The sequence below is a fragment of the Oryza sativa genome, chromosome 11, assembly GCF_034140825.1.
Source record: "Oryza sativa Japonica Group chromosome 11, ASM3414082v1".
Classification (NCBI taxonomy): Eukaryota; Viridiplantae; Streptophyta; class Magnoliopsida; order Poales; family Poaceae; genus Oryza; species Oryza sativa.
In genome coordinates this window covers 26,849,939-26,855,651 of record NC_089045.1, presented here as the reverse complement: position 1 = coordinate 26,855,651, position 5,713 = coordinate 26,849,939, and the positions used below count along the sequence as shown (strand labels likewise).

At 38.9% G+C, this 5,713-nt stretch overlaps 1 long non-coding RNA gene across 1 annotated transcript; it reads right to left on the bottom strand.

The window, feature by feature from the left end:
- Positions 1-774: 774 nt before the first annotated feature.
- Positions 775-4,762, bottom strand: LOC112936866 (uncharacterized). Its single transcript, XR_003239287.2, has 3 exons — positions 4,495-4,762; positions 3,241-3,454; positions 775-1,088 (listed from the first exon to the last, which is right to left on the bottom strand). It is a non-coding gene; the product is annotated as an uncharacterized lncRNA (long non-coding RNA).
- Positions 4,763-5,713: the final 951 nt, after the last annotated feature.

Here is a 5,713-nt window from a genome sequence, read left to right as displayed (position 1 = left end):
GGACATCGCCGGTGACAGGATTTGGGAAGAGAGAGGTAGAAGATGAAAGAAGAGACGTAGAAGATGAGGGCATTTTCGTCCAACACATGCAAAATATGTATCTTAGTGGCATCACTGAGATTACAAAAAGCAGTAGTGGCATCGTTACAAATACGCAAACAGTAATGGCATATTTCAAAACTGGTAAATTCTTAACGGCACATATCTAATTAACGCTTTTTTAAAGGAGAAGCTATCGATGCAGGTCCGTGCATATTTTCATAGGCTAACCTGTTAGGGGCCGCCTGCAACAACCGTATTATCACAAGCGGCCCCTTATGAGGCCCACATGCGAATAAACCCATGATCGCAGGCGGACCTCTTAAGGGGCTGCCTGCGATAATACGTTATCGCAGGAGGGCCATGAAACACCCCTAGGGAAGCGATTTTCGCATGCGGAGGCAGTTACGGTCCATGTAGAATTTGGAGGGGTCTCGTCTGCAAAAATCAATTATGTAGTAGTGCTCGAGGTACACTAAAAAATATGGTTACCTTCCAATACCTTCTTAAGAATGATAAAAATAGGATAGTCTACCTTCTTAAGAATGATAAAAATAGGATAGTCGGCCATCTATAGGAGTTGAAGGCTCTTGCTCTAGTTGAATGCTCGGAGCATATGGCACAACCAATTGTAACGCCCCGACATTCATCAGCCATAAATACAGCTAACTTACATCGGGATGTTGTTCATTACCTATGAGATAGTACCTGTCCCAGAATATATACACTAGCTGGTACACACAGAATAAATGTAGAATCCAAGTAAACTGTTTTATTACATCACTGGGTAGTAGTCCTTACAAACGCTGCCATCATAGACAGGCCCATAGATGAGCAACACAACAGCATAGCAAAAACATAAAAGAGACAGTGCAGAAGCAAACAGCGTGAAAGACTAAGCGACTACGCACTAGGCAAAGAACCTAGGCAACTAACTTATTCCACAGACGAGGCTTGGGGCTAGGCACGAAACATCTAGAAGTCTTCATACTCGGCTTGCTCCTGGAGACCCTCCTCAGCGGTCGGGTCGACGTCTTCATCTTCATACTCTATAGATTATTATAAGGGGCAAGGGTGAGTACTTAACGTACTCAGCAAGCCAGGGAAAAGAATGACATGTTCGGTTTAAACAAGGAGGCTAGGGTTTTATTTGCGAAAGCTGCCTTTTTTTGGCAAAGTGATTTATTTCACAAAAACTCCTAGTGAGTCAAGTTTTAGTTGTCGGGAGGAGGCTCATGCCTCGACCCATTTCACAAGTTGCTTTGCAACAACTTGTCACAAGATTAACAAACAATAATTAATTTGTTTCCTCTATTAGTTTCTTTTCACTTTCACAACAACACATAGTTCACACAGTTATCTCAGCACATCAAAATCCTCTCGGCCCTAACAACACCTCGGTGTCGGTTGACACCCCAGGTCACACAAACCCGTTCCTAACCACAAAGGTTAGCCGTCTGCCACACAGGCTGACTCTGGAAACGTTACCCTTCCCAATAACCACTTTTCCACAAACCTTTGTCAAATAAATCTACGCTATGAGAAACACCTTACACTCGCCCTTGACCATGGGCACGGCTGTTCGAATAGTTCATTAATCTCTACAGAGATTGCATGCTTTACCCACACGACACGAAGCTGACATCGTTTACCCGTCGGTAACGGAAGTTCATGATAAGGCCTTTCCAAAGCTAACCCATGAAAAGTACTATATCTGACAGACAAGTACTATAGATTAACACATATTCGGACAACATCTGGCGTCACTCATTAGCACTAAAATGAGATGCCTCTTGATTTAGATTTTGCGTACTTCTATGCAGTTTATTTCTTAGCTTGACAAAAACATAAAATGTATATCTAGTTGCATACTGATGTGGTATGCATTTTGATGGATTCTTAACAAAAAGTTGCATCAGCTGCATATACATTCTCTAGAAGTAAAAGTTACTTTATACAAGCAAGAAAGTTACTTCCTTCAACACGAAAGTCACTTCCCCAAAAACATTAAACTTAGTTCCAGAAAGTTAATTCCACATAATTTGTTTTTTAAAAAATATGTAGCAGCAAGTGTCTGTCGTGTATATGTTTGGTTGCTTTGGTCCATTAGTAGAGATAATAGGGCACCGGATGATACTGATTCTCAAAGACTTCCCACATAATCTCTTTCCATATAATCTTGATGGATGCGACTACCAGATTACTTCTTGATACTAGAAATTCATTGATCTCATCCCTCATCGAATCGAGCACCTTGAATATTTCAGCTATCAATATACGAAAAAAATAAAAGACACTAATATTCTCTTGCTGCCAGTATATGAAAAAGAAAACAAGAGAAGATGATATATAAGTGGAGATGACACTGTACAAATGTAATTACTTTTAGATTACTAATATTCTCTTGCTGCCAGTATATGAAAAAGAAAACCAGAGAAGATGATATATAAGTGGAGATGAAACTGTACAAATGTAATTACTTTTATATGAAAAATACAAATTACTTTTAGATTTCATTAAATTACTTCTTAGTTATAAAAGTAAATTCAATAAAGCCTAAAAATAATTTACATATATTATAGAAGTAACTTAAACAAAAGTAAAGTAACTTGTTACGACATTAAAAGTAAATCTATTGTGGGGGTAAAAACATAAGTCTATCTAGTAATTAGATTTAATCTACATATCATAGTTACCCAAACAACGGATTTACTTTTAATCGTGACAAGTTACTTTCTCTTTATTTTAAGTTACTTCTATAATATATATAAATTACTTTTAGGTTTTATTGAATTTACTTTTATATGTCTAAGATGTAATTTAATGAAATCTAAAAGTAATTTAGATATAATCTAAAAGTAATTTGTATTTTTTTATCAAAATATAATCACGTGAGATCTTTTTATAAAGATTTAATTATTACGAACGCAACAGTGTAATCGGATCGTAGATCAGATGAGTAAGTTAAGAGAATGTAACTGTTGAATCATGCATAATTTACTTCTTAAAACACTTAAAAGTTACTTCCTTAATCTCTAAAAGTTACTTCTTTAGCATGTAAAAGTAGCTTCATAAACCTTACTTGTTAGTCATATAAAAGTTGCTTCGCAAATGCTTCCGTAAGTTACTTTCTACATGATCACATTGTTTTGCAACACCATTTTGCTTATAAAAAAGGAAAAAAAAAGATAGGTTTAATACCTTCTTTCTAGACCTTTCTTGGAGTGGGTTGTTGTACATTTTGTAGATGGTATCTTCTCCAAAATATCTTTTCTTCTCATGTTGTGGCATTTGCTTCTTGTCCCTGGTTTTCCTTATGAACTGCGGTTCCTCATTCCCTATTGTTTTGCTTGTTCCACCTCTGCCATAGGTGCCCATCGTCCCTTTATGTGCCAAGTTCTTCGTTCCGTGTATCCTAAATTTATATACAGTTAGGAAAAGAAAAAAAATCAACAAATTAAATAAAAAAACAAAATAATTACTACTGTCAGCACATAAATTTAACTAACTCCTACTTAGTTTAGTATCGGTCATTTGACCCCATAATGCTACATGTTCAGCTAGGTGTGTCTATCGGCATGACAAAAAAACTTCAGAAGTTGGAACCTTGTATAAAGCATACAAATAGTTCTGGAAAAAAAAGATCATGTGATGGTAATACCAAGCATTTTTTCTGAACTCATAGCCTGCAACAAAAAAAATCCTCATCATTTACACCTAAAAGTTAACAACCACTTACACCTAAAGTTACTTCTACAGTAAGCAAAATTACGTCATAGAAAAATAGTTTTCTAGTATCTTCCTGATGGAATCTGAAGTTAAGCACATCAATTGCATTCGCCCTATAAAAACATCTACTATAAAACCAGTGACCTATAAGTACATCCATTCCCCCTAACCCAAGCAAACCTTCTGTCCATGGTGCTCTATAAACAACTAACTACAAGCACTGGCATCAGGGTTCTCGACACTAAAATAAAAAAAATCATGGACAGAATTTTGACCATGCAAGGTTCTTCGACCTAATCCTGTGCATGCAGCAAGTAAACACATACTAAATTAACACCAACATAGCACAAAGGTAATCCCTACTAATTTTAAAGCAAAGTACTAATTTGGGTCGAATTCCAACACCATGACATCCACATCCTAATTTTTTGCACTAGAGAATCACACATAAATGCACAGAAGCATTCACGGAACGCATTTACAGAAAAGTTATCTCTAGGTCATATGATAAAATCCCAAAATCCGTGTGAAAATCTCCAAATGTGGTGCTGAAACCAATTGAAACCACAAACCAAAAAGGGAATCTCAGTGATTTGCATCAGACAAAATTAGAAGTAAAAGCAATGGAGAGATATGTGAGCACTAATTTGACCTTAAACATGTTTGTACGGCAACAGAGCACCGAACTAAAGTAGCCAGCAGAAGAGCTCAAAGAGATGAGAGTACCTGGTTTGCACGATGCGCTTCACTACTCAGCCTAGCGCTCGCCATTGTCGTCGCCCCCGCTAGATCTCACCTCAAGCCTGGTGACAACAACGAGGAAGACCTTGTGCTCACCGTTGCCCCTCTCCGCTCGGTGGATGAGTCGCCGTCGCCACCGCAGAAGCCAGCGGTCGCCGACACCGTCGCCGTCGAGGGATTTGGGGGAGAAACCGCAGCCTCTGCTTCTCTCTCTCAGACGCGACTCCCGATTTCAAACAGTGAAGCGGGGATTGAGTGGTCGAAGTGGGATTGAGATCCTCTGCATTGAAGAGTAAAATGCAGAGGGTCTGCAGTAAGTTGCATTGGCTCATATTTTGAGCCATTGGATCTCTATCGAACGGCACAGATCAGCCTGCTACAGTATCACGCTACAGTAAAAAGCATCCAACAGTAAATTGGATTACTGTTTGAGCACTGTTACTGTTTGAACTTTAGTGGATGGGGAGGCTGTTGGTGTGCTTCATCCTGAAGGTTATAGCGGGGAGGAATAAGTTCATCTGAGGTCCCTTAACTTGTCAACGAATCCGATTTTCGTCCCTCAACCGGAAAACCAGACACAACGGGTCCCTCAACTATCAAAACCAGTGCAAATTAGGTCCCTCGGCGGTTTTAAGGGCGGTTTTGGCTGACGTGGCAAATTTGACTCGGTCTTCATCTGACGTGGCGCTTACGTGGTAATTCGATCCTGAAAAATAATAAAACTCGTGGGACCCACATGTCAGTCTCACACAGAAAATAATAAAAAATGGTGGGGCCCATGTGGGCCCCACATGTCAGTCCAACAATGTACAGATCAGTCCATCCAAGAAACAAAGCTTCAGTTCAATCTATACAGTGTACAGATCGTTTTGTGGGACCCACTGGGACCCACAAGTGAAGAAATTCTCTGCCTCTCCTGCGTCTCCATATCTGTCACTCATGTCATGATTCATCCCCCACAATGTATTTGGTTCGACATTTTCGTGCTAGGTTCGATTTAATCCTCACGTTGGAGGTGCTTTAAGAATAATAAATCTTCTCGGACAGATCATTCAGAATCCGAATAATATGCCATCCGATCATAAACATGATCATTATATACAATTTCATGATGGCGTATTCTCTATGCGAAAGATTCAGATGGACCTGATCAGTTTGCTAAAATTAATTGCAATTATTTTTTCTCTATATGATTGCTCTATCT